The sequence below is a fragment of the Syngnathus scovelli genome, chromosome 2 (genome assembly GCF_024217435.2).
Source record: "Syngnathus scovelli strain Florida chromosome 2, RoL_Ssco_1.2, whole genome shotgun sequence".
NCBI classification, from domain to species: Eukaryota; Metazoa; Chordata; class Actinopteri; order Syngnathiformes; family Syngnathidae; genus Syngnathus; species Syngnathus scovelli.
Window position 1 is genome coordinate 27336965 of NC_090848.1, and position 23783 is coordinate 27360747.

The 23783-nt window shown below is 45.0% G+C and overlaps 1 protein-coding gene and 1 long non-coding RNA gene across 11 annotated transcripts in view; one reads left to right on the top strand and one right to left on the bottom strand.

Moving 5' to 3' along the window:
- The window catches only part of hm13 (histocompatibility (minor) 13), a 120259-nt gene that overhangs the window by 65333 nt on the left and 31143 nt on the right, over positions 1-23783 (bottom strand). The gene's annotated exons all lie outside the window — the stretch shown is intronic.
- The window catches only part of LOC137840061 (uncharacterized), a 205980-nt gene continuing 182582 nt past the window's right edge, over positions 386-23783 (top strand). The window contains exon 1 of the long non-coding RNA XR_011086460.1: positions 386-2462. This is a non-coding gene — a long non-coding RNA (uncharacterized lncRNA). The remainder of the gene's footprint in view (positions 2463-23783) is intronic.

Below are 23783 nucleotides of genomic sequence, written 5' to 3' on the forward strand. Positions count from 1 at the left end.
TTTCAGTGCATTCAGTTTTACAAAAAGAGGGTTAGATGGTTCTCTGTAATCAACATTATTTACAAGTCGTATAGCTTTTTTTTGTAGAATGTAGATTGGATCTGTGTTTGTTTTGTATGTGTTGCCCCACACCTCCACACAGTACATAATGTATGGGAGTATGAAGGAGCAGTACAAGGAATATAATGATGTTTGGTTTATAAAATCTTTTACTTTATACAATACTGCCAGTGATTTTGAGATCTTTGATTTGATATACGTTATATGTGGTTTCCAACTTAATTTTTTATCTATTAGCACTCCAAGAAATTTTACTTCATTCACTCTTTCTATTTCTATATTATTTATTGTAAGAATTTTGCCTGTGTTTGTCGGACGGTTTCCAAATATAATATACCTTGTTTTACTTAAATTCAATGTACCGTAATTTCCGGACTATAAGTCGCGTTTTTTTTCATAGTTTGGGTGGGGGGGCGACTTATACTCAGGAGCGACTTATATATGTTTTTTTTTCACAAATTTTTACTTGATCATTAAGACATCACTTACAAGTATAGTTGACCACTTCCCATGTTATTTTTAGTATAGTTGATCACTTCACATGCTTTTATTTCTTTATCTTGAACATATTCAAAACATAAAAAATAGAGAAAACATCAAATAAAGCAATTAACACTTTAAAGCACCATATCCAAGTCCACTGTCTGCTGTATATACACTTGCTCCATTTTTGCTCCTCTTATATTTATTATTATTATTTATTATTATTTGTTTATTTATCATTTATTCAATACTCTTATTTATTCATTGTTAGTGCCTTCTTGGTTTTCTTTGTGTTGCTTGTATGCATATGTGTACTATCTCACCGAGGGATAGTGGAAATGTAATTTCAATCTCTTTGTGTGTCTTAGTATATAAAAAAATATATCGACGATAAAGCAGACTTTGACTTTGATAAAACAACCCCAAAAAATTATATTTTCAGACGAAACTGGATGAGGGCGCTCTAAATTTTACCGTTGGCCGTGACTCATCAACTGGGTGGGCTTAAGATAAATGGCACCAAAAAGAAACTCGTATTTTGCAGGTTACAAACTTCAAGTTGTAAAATATGCAGCTGAAAACAGTAATCGAGCAGCAGAAAGAAAGTTTGGAGAACCGTGATGTACCAATGGATTACTATTTCAAGTGACGTCAGTAGCGCGGCGCGCCGGTTGTTTACATACAAACGTGCCCACACAAGGACTACCGGCATCATTAGCGGTGATCATTTCTAAGTGACACGGAGGACAAAGAGTTTGAAGGAATTAAGGATTTGGAGTGACATAGAAGGTTTGAAAAACTATTATGGCTTTTACGCACGCTCGGTCTCTACTGAGTCGGGGGCCGACGCTCGGCCGAGTGGCTGTCCGCGAACGGTGCGCGGGGCTCGGACATGGCCATTACGCACACCCGGTCTGTCTGGAAGTCCACGCCGCCACACGCTTGGAAGTTTGTTTTGTTTAATAAAGAGCCGTTCACCAAACCTACGTCTATCCTTGTACTTTGTTAACGCTACAATATAGTTATATAGTAGATCTGTGGAATAAAGACAAGGCTGACGTCAGGGCGCACGCGCGGCGATGTTAACAAAGGACGAGGAATTTGATCGATGGATTTAATGGAATTAAAGTGCACGGATGGTTTGATAATATTATTGGCTTGTATTATAGTTATTTAAAATATAGTTTATCTATCGTTATATGAGCCTGTGGAATATTTTGAAGCGCAAGCGCCCTCAGCCGTGCGCACCCATTGTTGACAAAGAACGATCGATGGATTTAATGAATTGGAGTGACACCGATGGTTTTATAAACATGTTATTCATGTAATAGTTGTCCTTAATCACTCTATATGTTACGTCAGGCCCGTTCTCAGCTCTTTGTTTGTGTTTGTCACGTTAGCATACCTATCGTTTAGCCTGTTGTTGCTATTTAATGAATTGGAGTGACACCGATGGTTTTATAAACATGTTATTCATGTAATAGTTGTCCTTAATCACTCTATATGTTACGTCAGGCCCGTTCTCAGCTCTTTGTTTGAGTTTGTCATGTTAGCATACCTATCGTTTAGCCTTTTGTTGCTATTTAATGAATTGGAGTGACACTGATGGTTTTATAAACATGTTATTCATGTAATAGTTGTCCTTAATCACTCTATGTGTTACGTCAGGCCCGTTCTCAGCTCTTTGTTTGTGTTTGTCACGTTAGCATACCTATCGTTTAGCCTGTTGTTGCTATCGTTTAGCCTGTTGTTGCTCGTTCATGACTGTTTTTGGTGTGGGATTTTGTCGAATAAATTGCCCCCAAAATGCGACTTATACTCCGGAGCGACTTATATATGTTTTTTTTCACTTTTTGGGGCATTTTATGGCTGGTGCGACTTATACTCCGGAGCGACTTATAGTCCGGAAAATACGGTAAGTTTATTTGTGTCAAACCAACTCTGTAATTTTTCCATTTCAATACCCACAATATCCAGTAGTTGGTCCAGGTCGTCCCCACTACAGAGCAGATTCGTGTCATCTGCAAAAACTACGGCCTTGAGTAATCTGGAGACCTTGCACATATCATTAACATACAAAATAAATAACAAGGGGCCTAATATTGAGCCCTGAGGAACCCCACACTTTACCTGCTTTAACTTTGATTTGAAGTCCATTAATTGCACATATTGATTCCTGTTTGATAAATAACTGTTTAACCAAGTGAGCGGCATACCTTGTATGCCATATCTCTCAAGTTTTGTTAACAGTATTTTATGATTTACAGTATCAAAAGCTTTCTTAAGATCTAAGAAGACACCTACAGCATATCGTTTATTTTCAATAGCTGTTGTTATTTCAGCTACGAAATCTAACAAAGCCATTGTGGTGGTTCTATTTTTCCGAAATCCATACTGTTGGTCACACAGAATATTTTGTTTTGTGATGAAATCATCAAGCCTTTTATAAAATATTTTTTCTAGTATTTTGGAGAATTGTGGGAGTAAAGATATTGGCCTGTAATTTGAGAATATGTGTTTGTCCCCAGCTTTATATATCGGAATAATTTTAGCTGTTTTCATTTCACTCGGAAAAACACCATTTGTCAGTGATTGGTTGCAAATATGTGTTAGGGGTTTCACCACACTTTCAATAATATTTTTAACAAGTGACATATCTATTCCATTACAATCAGTTGACTTTTTACCTTTAAATCCTCTAACGATTTCTATTATTTCCGTCTCATCCGTTCCCCTTAGAACCATACTTTTGGCTGTGGGTACATCCTTAATTAGGTCACTTATACTCCCTTTTTTTGGTACTTCTTCCGCCAAAGTAGGCCCAATACCAACATAGTAATCATTAAACTCCTCTGCAATCATTGCAAGTTCATTTATAGTTATATTGTTACTGTTTACAAAGTAAGAAGGATATCCTGGCTTTCCAGTTCTGTTTTTAATAATTTCATTCAACACTTTCCATGTTGTTATTGTGTTACTCTTGTTTTCCTCCAGTTTCTTGCTATAGTAGTTACTTTTACTGTCTCTCATTATTTTGATCAATTTGTTTTTATAGGTCTTATATTTCAATTCAGCTTCTTTTGTTCTTGTCTTTAGGAAATCTTTGTATAACAGGTTTTTTTTCTTGCAGGCGTTTAAGATTCCCTTTGTCAGCCATGGTTTTTCCACTGAGTTGTGTTTGACCGCTTTCCTTAGAAGAGGACAGTTTTTATCATAAAGTTCAGATATAATGGCCATGAATGAGTTGTAGGCTTCATTTACATCACCCACATATACCTTTTTCCAGTCTTGTTTTAGAAGATCATTTTTGAATGAGTTAATTGAATTACCAGAGTTCATTCTACACATTTTAAAAGCTATAGCATCCTTTTTTTCCCTTGTACAGTTCTGGATCACCGCAAACACTGGCAGATGGTCACTTGAATCATTTATTATCAGTCCAGTTTTTACTTTCTTTTCAATCACATTTGTAAATATATTATCAATTATAGTGGCACTGTGAGATGTGATTCTAGTCGGACGAGTTATTGCAGGGTAAAGACTCATACTGTACATTAAGTTAATGAATTCTGTTATTGGAGTCAGCTGAAGTGGGTTCAGTAGATCTATATTATAGTCACCACAGACATAGACCATTTTTGTATTGATTTTTCTTTCATACATTCTTGATAATAGTTCACTAAATGCCTCAATACTTGAACCTGGACATCTGTATACACAGCTTACCAAAATGTTTTTTGATGATTCCATTTCTATTTCAACAGTAATACATTCCATGAGATTATCTATTGCTTGAGACATATTTCTTACTATCTTACACTTACAGTTTTTGTCTATGAATAGAGCAACCCCTCCGCATCTTTTTCCCATCCTATTTAATGTATAACTCTCATACCCCTCTATGTCAATCTTTTCAGCCTGATCTTCCTTTAACCAGGTTTCAGATATTGCAATAACAGTAAACGGATTATTCATATCTTTTAAACATTGTTTGATCTTAGAGATGTTTGCTTTCAAGCTCCTACTATTAAAATGTATAATTGACATTGCCCTATTTGTTGCTACATTCTCGCTAAATTGCTCTACAGTATAGTATTTACAGTTCGTTTGATTGTAGTTGATAAAGAAGTTATTCACAGGATCAATATTGTTCTCTATATCAAATCCCTTATGATTAGTGTAATCAAATGTTTTCAAATCAAGTTCTTCATTTTCAGCTATTAGTGCTTGTTTGTTAAACAGACCAGTTGGAAAGGAAAGGCATTTGTCAGTACTGTTCATGATAGGTTGATAAGTTCACCAGGTTTTTACCTTCCATGATATAAAGTATCACAACTTGAGGTTCTAAGTAATGATGTACAGGTTACTGATCTCCTTCATACCGCTTAAGTTGCTCTATGGCACTGATGCATAAACCATGAGAACTCTCTGCTGCTCCAACAGGTTTGATGAATACCTTACAACCTGCAGTCCAAGTGGACTGTATTTTACCGTTTTTCTTAAGAGCTCTTGCTTTTTTAGCTATTTCACCATTTTTCTTGGTGAGGTGTTCATTCATGTATATGTTCGTGCCTTTTAATTTCCTACCTTGTTTGAGTAGATTTATCTTACTTTTCCTATTTGTAAAACGGACAATTATAGGTGGTATCTTGCTATCTAGACTCCTCGTTGGCAGAGTGTGGCATGCCTCAATATTGATAGTGTCAATGACGATGTCTTTGCTGTGGAGGAAAGATTTTACCTGCTCCTCGGTTGTCTCCTCATGTTCAGGATAGTCCTCTGAAGCAAGGCCTTTCACAGCCTGCTGGTAGCTTCGTGGTTTAATCTTTAAACCTGTGATGATGACATCGCTCATTCTGGAATACTGCTCCAAGTTGTCTAATCTATTTTCCAGGGTGACTATTTTCTTATTTTGTTCAGTATTTAATTGTTTGAGCCGCTTCACCTCTCCCATCAGCTCTGTAATAATGGCCTGTTGCTTCATTATGGTTTCAAGAGTTGAAGACATCACTTCCATTGATAGCTTCAGTTCCTCCATGTCCTTCTGGAGCAATTTCATGGCCATCCTGACTATCAACCTATTCCTGATGGTAGCTTTCTTCCTGGGGCTGGAGATGCTATCCCACACAACCCGGTGTCAGATGACCTCCTAGGGCGGCTGGTGGTGCCAACTCACTGGAGCTAGTGGTGGCTATCCTCCTGAGCCTGGTGATGGTAGTCTGCTGAGCCTGGTGGTGGTTGTCCTCTAGGGGTTGGTGGTACTAGCTTACTGAGCCTGATGTTAGCTCTCTTCCAGGGGCTGGTTGTGCTAGCACACTGGGCCAGATGGTAGCTCTCCTCCTGGGGCTGATGGTGTTAGCCTCCTGGAGGTCCGGTGTAGACCACAGGTCCGGCGTTACTGGCATGCAGTCACCGACGGTCACAGGTCCAGCGTTGCCGGGACGAAGTGCAGCACCGACAGCGGGTCCAGCGTTGTTGGCTCGAGGTCCGGCAACGGCAGCAAATCCGGCGACGTTGGAGTGGGACACTAATGTGACCGCGAGTCCAATTGCGCCGGGAGGATTCCCAGTGGCGGCCGCGGATCTGGCGGCCGCGGATCTGGCGTGGTTTGATAGTATTTCGCTTTAGAGTTGAAAATGACCGTGTTGACGAGCGCGGTGCGAGCTAGCTAGCAGCTTAGCATTCAACGGGACCTAATTAAGGATGTACCCATAGCCAAAAGTATGGTTCTAAGGGGAACGGATGAGACGGAAATAATAGAAATCGTTAGAGGATTTAAAGGTAAAAAGTCAACTGATTGTAATGGAATAGATATGTCACTTGTTAAAAATATTATTGAAAGTGTGGTGAAACCCCTAACACATATTTGCAACCAATCACTGACAAATGGTTTTTTTCCGAGTGAAATGAAAACAGCTAAAATTATTCCGATATATAAAGCTGGGGACAAACACATATTCTCAAATTACAGGCCAATATCTTTACTCCCACAATTCTCCAAAATACTAGAAAAAATATTTTATAAAAGGCTGGATGATTTCATCACAAAACAAAATATTCTGTGTGACCAACAGTATGGATTTTGGAAAAATAGAACCACCACAATGGCTTTGTTAGATTTCGTAGCTGAAATAACAACAGCTATTGAAAATAAACGATATGCTGTAGGTGTCTTCTTAGATCTTAAGAAAGCTTTTGATACTGTAAATCATAAAATACTGTTAACAAAACTTGAGAGATATGGCATACAAGGTATGCCGCTCACTTGGTTAAACAGTTATTTATCAAACAGGAATCAATATGTGCAATTAATGGACTTCAAATCAAAGTTAAAGCAGGTAAAGTGTGGGGTTCCTCAGGGCTCAATATTAGGCCCCTTGTTATTTATTTTGTATGTTAATGATATGTGCAAGGTCTCCAGATTACTCAAGGCCGTAGTTTTTGCAGATGACACGAATCTGCTCTGTAGTGGGGACGACCTGGACCAACTACTGGATATTGTGGGTCTTGAAATGGAAAAATTACAGAGTTGGTTTGACACAAATAAACTTACATTGAATTTAAGTAAAACAAGGTATATTATATTTGGAAACCGTCCGACAAACACAGACAAAATTCTTACAATAAATAATATAGAAATAGAAAGAGTGAATGAAGTAAAATTTCTTGGAGTGCTAATAGATAAAAAATTAAGTTGGAAACCACATATAACGTATATCAAATCAAAGATCTCAAAATCACTGGCAGTATTGTATAAAGTAAAAGATCTTATAAACCAAACATTATATTCCTTGTACTGCTCCTTCATACTCCCATACATTATGTACTGTGTGGAGGTGTGGGGCAACACATACAAAACAAACACAGATCCAATCTACATTCTACAAAAAAAAGCTATACGACTTGTAAATAATGTTGATTACAGAGAACCATCTAACCCTCTTTTTGTAAAACTGAATGCACTGAAATACAATGATCTAGTCGATTTTAAAACCATTCAACTCATGTACAAAATAAAAAATAATCAATTACCAAACACTATCCAGAGGTTGTTTGAGTGGAGGGAAAGTACCTATGATTTAAGAGGAACACTTATGTTTAAAAGAGATTTGGTGAGAACAACTTTAAAGTTGCATTGTATAACAGTTAAAGGTGTGGAATTATGGAACGCCAGCTGTGACGAACTAAAGAATTGTAGTTCATTACCTCAGTTTAAAAAAATGTATAAAGGCAAAATACTGATGGGATACCGTAGCATGCTGTGAGGTGTTTAAACTGCTTTTGTATTTATTTAAAGGAGGTGTATGTATGTATAAGTGTGTGTATGTATAATATCTATATGTATGTATGTATGTATGTGTGTATGTATATATATATATATATATGTATATCTTTAACAAATCTGAAAATGGACAAATCTTGACGGAATCAAGCAAACGTTGTTACAAGGGGTAGAGCTAGATAAGCCTAGGCTTCCTTCTACTCCCTTTTGAACAAATAAGATTTTTTTATGATAAAGTGAAAATTTATAACGCAATGGTTTTTTTTTTCTTTTCTTTCTTCTTTATTGTACTATGGAGTTATTATTTTCAGTATTGTTACTTTCTTTCTTGTATTTCTTTAATGTTCGAAATAAATTTTAAAAAAAAAACTTGTACTCCCTTTTTTTGGTACTTCTTCCGCCAAAGTAGGCCCAATACCAACATAGTAATCATTAAACTCCTCTGCAATCATTGCAAGTTCATTTATAGTTATATTGTTACTGTTTACGATTTTTTAAATTTAATGCATAGCCTGAGCCTCTTTCCTACAATCACTAGACCCACGAGAGTAACATCACAGAGTGCTACTCTGATAGATAACATATTCACCAATATAATAGAAAACAGGACAACAAGCGGGTTATTAATTACTGATATTACTGACCACCTTCCAGTGTTCACAGTATATGACAATAACTTCAAATCTGAAATTGGGGTGTATAAACAACAAAGAAGAATTAGGACAGATGAGACAACTGCTACTCTAAAACATGAATTAATGGAACAGAACTGGGATGCAATGTATAAAGAAAAAGATGTAAATAATGCATACCATAAATTGATGACTATATTCACTTCATTATATAATAAGCATTGTCCAATCAAGGAATATAATAAAAAAAACGAAATATAAGAACAGTCCATGGTTGACGAAAGGCTTAAGAAATGCCTGTAAAAAGAAAAATTTACTCTATAGGAATTTCATAAAACAGAGAACAGAAGGCGCTGAAGATAAATATAAGAGATATAAGAATAAATTAACCAATATTATAAGATTAAGTAAGAAAGAATATTATAAGCATAAATTAGAGGATAACAAAAATAATATTAAGGGGATATGGACTCTCCTAAACCACATTATTAGAGAAGGTACCAAACAACACAAATTACCAAAATATTTTGTTATAAATGATACTGATAATTATAATATGGAAGAAGTGGCAACCAGTTTTAATCAGTTCTTTGTAAATGTTGGGCCTCAAATAGCAAAAAATATACCGATTCCAGCGCCAGATGTAGGCACCAGAGATAAATTATTAGAAAGGAATCCTCACTTAATGTTTTTGAAGGCAGTTGATGAAAATGAAATCATTAACATTGTAAAACAATGCAAAAATAAAACATCTACCGACTGCAACGGGATTGATATGATGTTAGTTAAGCAAATCATTGAGGGGATTTCAAAGCCACTTGTGTACATCTGTAACTTGTCATTTTTAACCGGTACATTCCCAAAGAAGATGAAAATTGCTAAGGTCTCTTTATAAAACTGGGAGCAGACACAACTTTACAAACTACAGACCTATCTCAATATTGCCACAACTCTCAAAAATATTGGAAAAGCTTTTTAACAGTAGAATGGATGGATTTTTGGAAAAACAAATTATTTGCAGAGAACCAATATGGTTTTAGAGTAAACAGATCAACAGCACAGGCATGAATGGAATCAATCGAGGAAATCACAGATGCAATAGATAACAAACGACATGCAGTGGGAGTTTTCATTACCTCAAAAAAGCATTTGACACAATTAATCATAATATACTATTCAATAAATTAGAAACAAATATATATATATATGGCCCCTCCGCGAGTCGTCACCTTATCGTGGTGGAGGGGTTTGTGTGCCCCTATGATCCTAGGAGCCATGTTGTCGGGGGCTTTATGCCCCTGGTAGGGTCACCCATGGCAAACGGGTCCTGGGTGAGGGGTCAGACAAAGCACGGCTCACCCAAGCCCCTTATGATGAAAAACATGAATGGACTTTGTTTTCCCTCGCCCGGACGCGGGTCACCGGGGCCTCCCTCTGGAGCCAGGCCTGGAGGCAGGGCTCGAAGGCGAGCGTCTGGTGGCCGGGCCTTCGCCCATGGGGCCCGGCCGGGCATAGCCCGAAATGGAAACGTGGGTCCCCCTTCCCATGGGCTCACCACCTGTGGGAGGGGCCGAAGGGGTCGGGTGCAATGTGAGCTGGGCGGCAGCCAAAGGCAGGGACCTTGGCGGTCTGATCCCCGGCTGCAGAAGCTGGCTCTTGGGACATGGAATGTCACCTCTCTGGCTGGAAAGGAGCCCGAGCTGGTGTGCGAGGCAGAAAGATTCCGACTAGATATAGTCGGACTAGCCTCCACACACAGTTTGGGTTCCGGTACAAGCCCTCTCGAGAGGGGCTGGACTCTCTTCCACTCTGGAGTTGCCCACAGTGAGAGGCGTCGAGCAGGTGTGGGTATACTTATTGCCCCCCGGCTGGGCGCCTGCACATTGGGGTTCACCCCGGTGAACGAGAGGGTAGCCTCCCTCCGCCTTCGGGTGGGGGGACGGGTCCTGACTGTTGTTTGTGTCTATGCACCAAACAGCAGCTCAGAGTACCCACCCTTCTTGGGGTCCCTGGAGGAAGTGCTGGAGAGCGCTCCTTCTGGGGACTCTATCGTTCTACTGGGTGACTTCAATGCTCACGTGGGCAATGACAGTGAGACCTGGAAGGGCGTGATTGGGAGGAACGGCCCCCCTGATCTGAACCCGAGCGGTGTTCTATTGTTGGACTTCTGTGCTCGACACGGATTTTGAATAATGAACACCATGTTCAAACATAAGGGTGTCCATGTGTGCACTTGGCACCAGGACACCCTAGGCCGCAGTTCGATGATCGACTTTGTAGTCGTGTCATCGGATTTGCGGCCGCATGTTTTGGACACTCGGGTGAAGAGAGGGGCGGAGCTGTCAACTGATCACCACCTGGTGGTGGGTTGGCTCCGATGGTGGGGGAAGATGCCGGTCCGACCTGGCAGACCCAAACGCTCTGTGAGGGTCTGCTGGGAACGTCTGGCAGAATCTCCTGTCAGGAAGAGCTTCAACTCCCACCTCCGGCAGAGCTTTTCCCACGTCCCGGGGGAGGCGGGGGACACTGAGTCTGAGTGGACCATGTTCCGCGCCTCCATTGTTGAGGCGGCCGACCGGAGCTGTGGCCGTAAGGTCATTGGTGCCTGTCGTGGCGGCAATCCCCGAACCCGCTGGTGGACACCGGCGGTAAGGGATGCCGTCAAGCTGAAGAAGGAGTCCTATCGGGCCGTTTTGGCCTGCGGGACTCCGGAGGCAGCTGACAGGTACCGGATGGCCAAGCGGAACGCGGCTTCGGCGGTTGCTGAGGCAAAAACCCGGGCGTGGGAGGAGTTCGGTGAGGCCATGGAGAATGACTTTCGGACGGCTTCGAGGAAATTCTGGTCCACCATCCGGCGTCTCAGGAGGGGGAAGCTGTGCAACGTCAACACTGTTTACAGTGGGGATGGCGTGTTGCTGACCTCGACTCGGGACGTCGTGAGTCGGTGGGGAGAATACTTCGAAGACCTCCTCAATTCCACCTGGCCGTGGAACAGTGGACCAGATCTACACCCTCGGCAGGATCCTCGAGGGTGCATGGGAGTTCGCCCAACCAGTCCACATGTGTTTTGTGGACTTGGAGAAGGCGTTCGACCGTGTCCCTCGGGAGGTTCTGTGGAGGGTGCTTCGGGAGTACGGGGTGCCGAGCCAACTGATAAGGGCGGTTCGGTCCCTGTATCACCGATGCCAGAGTCTGGTCCGCATTTCCGGCAGTAAGTCGGATTCGTTCCCAGTGAGGGTTGGACTCCGCCAAGGCTGCCCTTTGTCACCGATTCTGTTCATAATTTTTATGGACAGAATTTCTAGGCGCAGCCGAGGCGTTGAGGGGGTCCGGTTTGGGGACCTCAGCATCGCGTCTCTGCTTTTTGCAGATGACGTGGTGCTGTTGGCTTCTTCAGGCCGTGATCTCCAGCTCTCGCTGGAACGGTTCGCAGCCGAGTGTGAAGCGGTCGGGATGAGGGTCAGCACCTCCAAATCCGAGTCCATGGTCCTCGATCGGAAAAGGGTGGAATGCCCTCTCCGGATCGGGGATGAGATCCTGCCCCAAGTGGAGGAGTTCAAGTATCTTGGAGTCTTGTTCACGAGTGAGGGGAGGATGGAGCGTGAGATCGACAGGCGGATCGGTGCAGCGTCGGCAGTAATGCGGACCCTGTACCGGTCCGTTGTGGTGAAGAGAGAGCTGAGCCAAAAGGCAAAGCTCTCAATTTACCGGTCGATTTACGCTCCTACCCTCACCTATGGTCACGAGCTATGGGTTGTGACCGAAAGAACGAGATCTCGGATACAAGCGGCCGAAATGAGTTTTCTCCGCAGGATGTCCGGGCTCTCCCTTAGAGATAGGGTGAGAAGCTCGGTCATCCGGGAGAGACTCGGAGTAGAGTCGCTACTCCTCCACGTTGAGAGGAGCCAGATGAGGTGGCTCGGGCATCTTATCAGGATGCCTCCTGGACGCCTCCCTGGGGAGGTGTTCCGGGCATGTCCCACCGGTAGGAGACCCCGGGGACGACCCAGGACGCGCTGGAGAGACTATGTCTCTCAGCTGGCCTGGGAACGCCTTGGGATCCCCCGGGATGAGCTGGATGAAGTGGCTGTGGAGAGGGAAGTCTGGGAGTCCCTCCTAAAGCTGCTGCCCCCGCGACCCGACCCCGGTTAAGCGGAAGAAGATGGATGGATGGATGGAGAAAAATATGGGATAAGGGGAAAGGATTATCTGCGAGAACGGCAACAGTATGTAAAGTTGGGTAATCACTGCTCTGGATATTTGGACATAGCTTGTGGTGTTCCACAAGGGTCAGTTTTAGGCCCTAAATTATTTATTTTGTATATAAATGACATGTGCAAAGTCTCTAAAGAACTAAAACTCATAAATTTTGCAGATGACACAAATATATTTTGTTCAGGTGATAACATCCAACAAGTGGAATAAGTGTTGAATGAGGAAATGAAAAAAATAAAAATGTGGTTCGACTGGAACAAATTCATTAAATGTAAGTAAGACCAAGTTTATGGTATTTGGCAAAGCGAACATAAAGATACGAATAGAAATAGATGGGACTGAAATTGAAAGAGTGCAGGAAAACAAATTTCTTGGGGTTATAATAGATGACAGGCTGAGTTGGAAGCCACACATCAAAAACGTAAAGTCTAAAATTTCAAGAAGCATGGCAGTCATATACAAAGCAAAAGAATTACTGGATTATCATTCACTTCGTACACTTTATTGTTCTCTTGTTTTGCCCTATTTGCATTACTGTGCTGAGGTTTGGGGGAATACTTATAAAATTTCACTACAGCCACTTATCATTCTGCAGAAAAGAGCAATAAGGACTATTCATAAAGTCAACTACTTGGAACACACAAATCCACTTTTCATACAATCCAAACTATTGAAATTCACTGACATAGTATCTTATCAAACAGCAATCATCATGTATAGGGCAAAAGCAAAACAACTACCAGAAAATATCCAAAACTTATTTAGGAATCGGGAGGGAGGTTATAAGTTAAGGGGGAATCACAACTTCAAAATCTTAAACATAAGAACAACCTTAAAAAGTTTCTGTATCACTATAACTGGGGTCAAACTATGGAACAATCTAAGTGAGGAACTCAAGCAAAGTCCAAATATCCACCAGTTTAAAATAATGTACAAAAATATGTTGTTTAGCGGGTACAAAGGCTAAAACTGCCAAAGGGCGACACACAAGTAAAAATTAAACAGAAAAATAAGTGTGAAACTGTGTCTACTTGTGTTCTGTTGTAGAATTACAGTATATGTTGAATCATTGGTTTAATGGATAAAGTGAGAAAGTGGTAAGAATCTAAAAAGCTATGCTTCCTCCTACTCCTTTTCGAGCATTTTTTATTCATTTATTTACTTATGTATTATTATTTATTTATGTATTTTGTCTGTTTGTTGGTTTATATTTTGTTTGTTTGTTGTATGGACTTATATGTGGCACTTTAGAGTGTGATTTGTTTTGTATTTTCTTTTTTGTTTTGGATGGTCGAAATAAAGATATCAATCAATCAATCAATCAATTGAATCCCCATCCCCCGTGGTCTGATTTTGGTGGTTCAAATAGATTATAAAAGTCACCTACTCCCTGCAATGTGCTAAGTCATTGCCTTTTGGTGCATTGAATGAGTATTTTGTGGATGTTTGAGATGTCCTATCGTGTGAGTGGTCAATGAACGGACATGGAATAAACTGACGAACGTGACTTTGTACAGTTCTTTTGCTTCTACACGCAGCTATTGATCGTTGAATGCATCACCTGTTTATTTTTCAAAATCTTGTTCATATAAATGAACATCAAAACATACAAATGTGTGTTCTTTGTGAAAACAAGCAAGTAATGTCGCACTGATCTGACTCAAGGTGCGCGCGCGCCCCCGCGGCGGAGACGCCATGCGTCGACAAATTGTGTTCCCAGTGTACTTGTACACTGGGCATTTGCAAAGTCTATACTCTGCAACTGTGTTGTCAATACAATCTCCTTTCTTGCAAAATCCACAGTCCTCCCACACACGCAGACGCAGTGCGTCTCGTCTTCCTCGTCACCATTATTATCTTGTTTGCATGATTGACGTAATCTCTCGCAGCAAGCGCTGACGAGAGATGACATTTTTGAGCGAAAACAACTTAGACTTGCTTAAAAATAACATTCTTACTTGAATAAAGATAAAAGGGTATCAGGACTGTTGGGTCTAAAAGCATCTAATTTATTATATCAATTAAAGCAATCAATAACAAAAATAAAAATTGTGTCGTGTGGCCAGCATCAATGTAAATAAGTCCAGCTCTCGTCGATGTACAGTGTTTTCTGTACTATAAAGCGCACTGGATTATAAGGTGCACATTCATAGATTTTTTTATTTTAGAAATTATTTCATATATAAGGGCTCACCGGATTAAAAGGCGCATAGAATAGAAGCTACAGCGTCAAACTGAGGTTGACTAGGTTTGCGTTATGCATCCACTAGATCAGACATGGGCAAACTACGGCCCACGGGCCACATCCGGCCCACGGGACCGTTTGTTTAATCCGGCCCGCCAACCCTGAATAAATTGTATTATTAAACTTTTTTTTCCTCCGGTCATTTTCCCTGCAATGACTGCGTTTCCCCAGTAGATGGGGAACCGGCCGCCCACGCATTTATTACTGGAAGCCCATCCATCCATCCATCTTCTTCCGCTTATCCGGGGTCGGGTCGCGGGGGCAACAGCTTCAGGAGGGACTCCCAGACTTCCCTCTCCCCAGCCACTTCATCCAGCTCATCCCGGGGGATCCCAAGGCGTTCCCAGGCCAGCTGAGAGACATAGTCTCTCCAGCGCGTCCTGGGTCGTCCCCGGGGTCTCCTACCGGTGGGACATGCCCGGAACACCTCCCCAGGGAGGCGTCCAGGAGGCATCCTGATAAGATGCCCGAGCCACCTCATCTGGCTCCTCTCAACGTGGAGGAGTAGCGACTCTACTCCGAGTCTCTCCCGGATGACCGAGCTTCTCACCCTATCTCTAAGGGAGAGCCCGGACATCCTGCGGAGAAAACTCATTTCGGCCGCTTGTATCCGAGATCTCGTTCTTTCGGTCACGACCCATAGCTCGTGACCATAGGTGAGGGTAGGAGCGTAAATCGACCGGTAAATTGAGAGCTTTGCCTTTTGGCTCAGCTCTCTCTTCACCACAACGGACCGGTACAGGGTCCGCATTACTGCCGACGCTGCACCGATCCGCCTGTCGATCTCACGCTCCATCCTCCCCTCACTCGTGGACAAGACTCCAAGATACTTGAACTCCTCCACTTGGGGCAGGATCTCATCCCCGATCCGGAGAGGGCATTCCACCCTTTTCCGATCGAGGACCATGGACTCGGATTTGGAGGTGCTGACCCTCATCCCGACCGCTTCACACTCGGCTGCGAACCGTTCCAGCGAGAGCTGGAGATCACGGCCTGAAGAAGCCAACAGCACCACGTCATCTGCAAAAAGCAGAGACGCGATGCTGAGGTCCCCAAACCGGACCCCCTCAACGCCTCGGCTGCGCCTAGAAATTCTGTCCATAAAAATTATGAACAGAATCGGTGACAAAGGGCAGCCTTGGCGGAGTCCAACCCTCACTGGGAACGAATCCGACTTACTGCCGGAAATGCGGACCAGACTCTGGCATCGGTGATACAGGGACCGAACCGCCCTTATCAGTTGGCTCGGCACCCCGTACTCCCGAAGCACCCTCCACAGAACCTCCCGAGGGACACGGTCGAACGCCTTCTCCAAGTCCACAAAACACATGTGGACTGGTTGGGCGAACTCCCATGCACCCTCGAGGATCCTGCCGAGGGTGTAGAGCTGGTCCACTGTTCCACGGCCAGGACGAAAGCCACACTGCTCCTCCTGAATCCGAGGTTCGACCTCCCGACGGACCCTCCTCTCCAGCACCCCTGAATAGACCTTACCAGGGAGGCTGAGGAGTGTGATTCCCCTGTAATTGGAACACACCCTCCGGTCCCCCTTCTTAAAGAGGGGAACCACCACCCCAGTCTGCCAATCCAGAGGCACTGTCCCCGATGTCCACGCAACGTTGTAGAGGCGTGTCAGCCATGACAGCCCCACAACATCCAGAGCCTTTAAGAACTCTGGGCGGATCTCATCCACCCCCGGGGCCTTGCCACCGAGGAGTTTTTTAACTACCTCAGTGACTTCGACCCCAGAGATTGGAGAATCCGCCTCAGAGTCTCTAGGCCCTGCTTCATCAATGGAAGGCGTGTAGGTGGAATTGAGGAGGTCTTTGAAGTATTCTCCCCACCGACTCACGACGTCCCGAGTCGAGGTCAGCAGCACGCCATCCCCACTGTAAACAGTATTGACGTTGCACTGCTTCCCCCTCCTGAGACGCCGGATGGTGGACCAGAATTTCCTCGAAGCCGTCCGAAAGTCATTCTCCATGGCCTCACCGAACTCCTCCCACGCCCGGGTTTTTGCCTCAGCAACCGCCGAAGCCGCGTTCCGCTTGGCCATCCGGTACCCGTCAGCTGCCTCCGGAGTCCCGCAGGCCAAAACGGCCCGATAGGACTCCTTCTTCAGCTTGACGGCATCCCTTACCGCCGGTGTCCACCAGCGGGTTCGGGGGTTGCCGCCACGACAGGCACCAACGACCTTACGGCCACAGCTCCGGTCGGCCGCCTCAACAATGGAGGCGCGGAACATGGTCCACTCAGACTCAATGTCCCCCGCCTCCCCCGGGACGTGGGAAAAGCTCTGCCGGAGGTGGGAGTTGAAGCTCTTCCTGACAGGTGATTCTGCCAGACGTTCCCAGCAGACCCTCACAGAGCGTTTGGGTCTGCCAGGTCGGACCGGCATCTTCCCCCACCATCGGAGCCAACCCACCACCAGGTGGTGATCAGTTGATAGCTCCGCCCCTCTCTTCACCCGAGTGTCCAAAACATGCGGCCGCAAATCCGATGACACGACTACAAAGTCGATCATCGAACTGCAGCCTAGGGTGTCCTGGTGCCAAGTGCACACATGGACACCCTTATGTTTGAACATGGTGTTCATTATTGAAAATCCGTGTCGAGCACAGAAGTCCAACAATAGAACACCGCTCGGGTTCAGATCAGGGGGGCCGTTCCTCCCAATCACGCCCTTCCAGGTCTCACTGTCATTGCCCACGTGAGCATTGAAGTCACCCAGTAGAACGATAGAGTCCCCAGAAGGAGCGCTCTCCAGCACTTCCTCCAGGGACCCCAAGAAGGGTGGGTACTCTGAGCTGCTGTTTGGTGCATAGACACAAACAACAGTCAGGACCCGTCCCCCCACCCGAAGGCGGAGGGAGGCTACCCTCTCGTTCACCGGGGTGAACCCCAATGTGCAGGCGCCCAGCCGGGGGGCAATAAGTATACCCACACCTGCTCGACGCCTCTCACCGTGGGCAACTCCAGAGTGGAAGAGAGTCCAGCCCCTCTCGAGAGGGCTTGTACCGGAACCCAAACTGTGTGTGGAGGCTAGTCCGACTATATCTAGTCGGAATCTTTCTGCCTCGCACACCAGCTCGGGCTCCTTTCCAGCCAGAGAGGTGACATTCCATGTCCCAAGAGCCAGCTTCTGCAGCCGGGGATCAGACCGCCAAGGTCCCCGCCTTTGGCTGCCGCCCAGCTCACATTGCACCCGACCCCTTCGGCCCCTCCCACAGGTGGTGAGCCCATGGGAAGCCGTGTCAGAAATCTCAGTGCACACTCACAAGTGCGTGTACATACATAAAGAATGACTGTTATATAAGCATGAGGAAAAACATTTGATGAATAAAACAAAAGGATGACTCCACATGAGGATTTGTCCTTAAACAATTCAACTGAGGCACATATCTGAAAGCAGGAATGTTTCACTTATACTCAGTGGTCCGCGCTCTATTTCTATCAGTGCCGAATTTAGAGTGTGGCCTGTGACGTCAGCATTCTCGTAATTTGCGCGCTGAGCTTTCAGATACAGTTTTACGCTAAAGCCACCCACAAACCTTTCCCTGGAATCCTTCCATTAAAATGAGTGGCCCATGGAAAAGAAAGGCGGACACTGAGTGCCGAGTGTTTAAAAAAAGAGACGATAATTTCGCTCGACCTACGCGACGTGACGTGACATTCAGCCACATGAACATCAACTCGTCACAGATCTAGGTTAACGGACCAACACCTCGGCTCTATCCTAAGAACTGCCACAACAAATTTTACTCCAGACTATGATGCACTAGCAAAAAAGAGTGAGACCAACAACACTGTTCCCACTGAAAATGAAGGGGAGTTTCTCAAGTTTGTTTTAAAAAAAAAAAAATGCATTTCGAATATAATTTGTACAAATAGCAGGGATTGAAACTAGAGACCATTCTCATTTTCAAACGATGCAGGATGCTCAAGGACATTGATGCACCACCTGTTTGCGACTAATCTTAACTTCTTAACAGTTCTTAATGCCGACTTTAAGGAAGTGTTTCCCGTTTCCTCACCTCTGTCACCAGGTGTTTGTGAGTTAAAACTCTGCTCTGATTTTCAGATACCCCTCGCCGTGTTGCCGTTTTGATTTCTTTATTACTTTATTTAGATGTATTCTTTCACCAATTCTTCAAGATGATGTATTCGGTCAGAATGTTTGCCGTTTGATGTGATTTCGGCTCATAAGAAAAACATCTTTCATAAATCTGACCTGCAGGCGCTGAAGTGTTGGAAACTGTTATTCATAATAATAGTGTCATATTTAATGATAATCACTAATAGCAGTTTTTTGGTAAAATAGTTCTTACATACATACAATCATCTAAGTACATCTAAATAAAGTAATAAAGAAATCAAAACGGCAACACTGTGACGAATATCTGAAAATTAGAGCAGAGCTTTAACTCACAAACACCTGGTGACAGAGGTGAGGAAACGGGAAACACTTCCTTAAAGTCGGCATTAAGAACTGTTAAGAAGTTAAGATTAGTCGCAAACAGGTGGTGCATCAATGTCCTTGAGCATCCTGCATCGTTTGAAAATGAGAATGGTCTCTAGTTTCAATCCCTGACATCAAATGAGAATAACCCTTTATAGAAATAAAAATTGACTGACGCAAACGTGAGTTCTTCATGTTTTTATTGAAAACAACATAGGGCTGACGCCGTACGGCATCGGTTTTTCGCTTTCCAAACAAGGCGTGCGCGCTCCCACGGCAGGGGGAACAAAATCTCACGGGGTAACCAAATCGAGCACAACACCTGGCTTGTGTATGCACAGCCAAATTTGCTGCGGTGAGGGGGTGCGGTTCACTGTGATTTCCTCCCGACAGGCTTACCTATATGTCAATCAAGCGATGGGATGGATTCTAGCCTATAGAAAAAAAGTTTTTTTTAAAAAAGTGTCTATGCACCAAACGGCAGCTCAGAGTACCCACCCTTCTTGGAGTCCCTGGAGGAAGTGCTAGAGAGCGCTCCTTCTGGGGACTCCATTGTTCTACTGGGTGACTTCAATGTTCACGCGGGCAATGACAGTGAGACCTGGAAGGGCGTGATTGGGAGGAACGGCCTCCCCGATCTGAACCCGAGCGGTGTTCTATTATTGGACTTCTGTACTCGACACGGATTTTCAATAATGAAAACCATGTTCAAACATAAGGGTGTGCACTTGGCACCAGGACACCATAGGCCGCAGTTCGATGATCGACTTTGTAGTCGTGTCATCGGATTTGCGGCCGCATGTTTTGGACACTCGGGTGAAGAGAGGGGCGGAGCTGTCAACTGATCACCACCTGGTGGTGGGTTGGCTCCGATGGTGGGGGAAGAAGCCCGTCCGACCTGGCAGACCCAAACGCTCTGTGAGGGTCTGCTAGGAACGTCTGGCAGAATCTCCTGTCAGGAAGAGCTTCAATTCCCACCTCCGGCAGAGCTTTTCCCACGTCCCGGGGGAGGTGGGGGACATTGAGACCATGTTCCGCGCCTCCATTGTTGAGGCGGCCGACCGAAGCTGTGGCCGTAAGGTCGTTGGTGCCTGTCGTGGCAGTAATCCCCGAACCCGCTGGTGGACACCGGCGGTAATGGATGCCGTCAAGCTGAAGAAGGAGTCCTATCGGGGCGTTTTGGCCTGCGGGACTCCGGAGGCAGCTGACAGGTACCGGATGGCCAAGCGGAATGCGGCTTCGGCAGTTGCTGAGGCAAAAACCCGGGTGTGGGAGGAGTTTGGTGAGGCCATGGAGAATGACTTCCGGACGGCTTCGAGGAAATTCTGGTCCACCATCCGGCGTCTCAGGAGGGGGAAGCAGTGCAACGTCAACACTGTTTACAGTGGGGATGGCGTGCTGCTGACCTCGACTCGGGACGTTGTGAGTCGGTGGGGAGAATACTTCGAAGACTTCCTCAATTCCACCTACACGCCTTCCATTGAGGAAGCAGGGCCTGGAGACTCTGAGGCGGATTCTCCAATCTCTGGGGTCGAAGTCACTGAGGTAGTTAAAAAACTCCTCGGTGGCAAGGCCCCGGGGGTGGATGAGATCCGCCCGGAGTTCTTAAAGGCTCTGGATGTTGTGGGGCTGTCATGGCTGACACGCCTCTACAACATTGCGTGGACATCGGGGACAGTGCCTCTGGATTGGCAGACTGGGGTGGTGGTTCCCCTCTTTAAGAAGGGGGACCGGAGGATGTGTTCCAATTACAGGGGAATCACACTCCTCAGCCTCCCCGGTAAGGTCTATTCAGGGGTGCTGGAGAGGAGGGTCCGTTGGGAGGTCGAACCTCGGATTCAGGAGGAGCAGTGTGGCTTTCGTCCTGGCCGTGGAACAGTGGATCAGCTCGACACCCTCGGCAGGATCCTCGAGGGTGCATGGGAGTTCGCCCAACCAGTCCACATGTTTTGTGGACTTGGAGAAGGCGTTCGACCGTGTCCCTTGGGAGGTTCTGTGGAGGGTGCTTCGGGAGTACGGGGTGCCGAGCCAACTGATAAGGGCGGTTTGGTCCCTGTATTACCGATCCCAGAGTCTGGTCCGCATTTCCGGCAGTAAGTCGGATTTGTTCCCAGTGAGGGTTGGACTCCGCCAAGGCTGCCCTTTGTCACTGATTATGTTAATAATTTTTATGGACAGAATTTCTAGGCGCAGCCAAGGCGTTGAGGGGGTCCAGTTTGGGGACCTCAGCATCGCGTCCCTGCTTTTTGCAGATGACGCGGTGCTGTTGGCTTTTTCAGGCCGTGATCTCCAGCGCTCGCTGGAATGGTTCGCAGCCGAGTGTGACGCGGTCGGGATGAGGGTCAGCACCTCCAAATCCGAGTCCATGGTCCTCGATCGGAAAAGGGTGGAATGCCCTCTCCGGATCGGGGATGAGATTCTGCCCCAAGTGGAGGAGTTCAAGTATCTTGGAGTCTTGTCCACGAGTGAGGGGAGGATGGAGCGCAAGATCGACAGGCGGATCGGTGCAGCGTCGGCAGTAATGCGGACCCTGTACCGGTCCGTTGTGGTGAAGAGAGAGCTGAGCCAAAAGGCAAAGCTCTCAATTTACCGGTCGATTTACGCTCCTATCCTCACCTATGGTCACGAGCTATGGGTCGTGACCGAAAAATTGAGATTCCGGATACAAGCGGCCGAAATTAGTTTTCTCCGCAGGATGTCCGGGCTCTCCCTCAGAGATAGGGTGAGAAGCTCGGTCATCCGGGAGAGACTAGGAGTAGAGAGGAGCCAGATGAGGTGGCTCAGGCATCTTATCGGGATGCCTCCTGGACGCCTCCCTGGGGAGGTGTTCCGGGCATGTCCCCACCGGTAGGAGACCCCGGGGACGACCCAGGACGCGCTGGAGAGACTGTGTGTCTCAGCTGGCCTGGGAACGCCTTGGGATCCCCCCGGGATGAGCTGGATGAAGTGGCTGGGGAGAGGGAAGTCTGGGAGTCCCTCCTAAAGCTGCTGCCCCCGTGACCCGACCCCGGATAAGCGGAAGAAGATGGATGGATAAAAAAAGTCATGCGATTGACCAGTAGTAGCTTACTTCGGTGATGCCCCTGACCACGGTTGCCATAATGCTGAAAGCGATGCGACCATGTAATTTACTAGTCTTACTGAAACATTTTGGCAGAGCGCTGTGTACATCCAGACTTGCTGCGGTGCGGGGGTGTGGTCACTGTCTATTGCGCATGTGCGGTTCACTGTGATTTCCTCCCGACAGGCCTACCTGTATGTCAATCAAGCGATGGGAATTGACAATAAAGGAGACTTTGACTTTTGACTTTGGATGGATTCTAGCCTATAGAAAAAAAATGTGTTTTTTTAAAGTCATGTGATCAACCAGTAGTAGCTTACTTTGGTGACGCCCCGGACCACGGTTGCCGTAATGCTGAAAGCGATGCAACCTTGTAATTTACTAGTCATACTGAAACATACCCAAACATTTTTGCAGAGTGCTGTGTACAACCAGTATGGATCAACAAATTCATCAATTGATCTATATACAGGACTGTCTCAGAAAATTTGAATATTGTGATGAAATTTTTTATTTTCTGTAATGCAATTAAAAAAACAAAAATGTCATACATTCTGGATTCATTACAAATCAACGGAAATATTGCAAGCCTTTTATTATTTTAATATTGGTGATTATGGCATACAGGTTAAGAAAACTCAAATATTAGAATATTTCCTCAGACCAAGTAAAAAAAAAAAAGATTTATAACAGCAAAACAAAATCAAACATTTGAAAATGTCCATTAATGCACTCAGTACTTGGTTGGGAATCCTTTTGCACGTATTATTGCATCAATGCGGCGTGGCATGGAGGCAATCAGCCTGTGGCATGGCTGAGGTGTTATGGATGCCCAGGATGCTTCAATAGCAGCCTTTAGCTCATTTGCATTGTTGGGTCTGGTGTCTTTCAGCTTCTTCACAATACCCCACAAATTATCTATGGGGTTCAGGTCAGGGAAATTGGCAGGCCAATCGAGGACAGTAATGTCATGGTCAGTATACCATTTACTGGTGGTTTTGGCACTGTGGGCAGGTGCCAGATCATGCTGGAAAATGAAATCATCTCCATAGAGCTTTTTAGCAGACGGAAACATGTAGTGCTTTAAAATCTGCATTTACTCTGGACTTGATGAAACACAGTGGACCAACACCAGCAGCTGACATTGCTCCCCAAACCATCGCTGACTGTGGGAACTTCACACTGGATTTCAAGCAACTTGGATTTTGCTCCTCTCCAGCCTTTTTCCATACTCTGGCGCCTTAACTTCCAAATGAAATACAAAACTTGCTTTCGTCTGAAAAGAGGACTTTGGACCACTCTGCAACTGTCTAGTGCTTCTTTTCCATAGTCCAAGTCAGACGCTT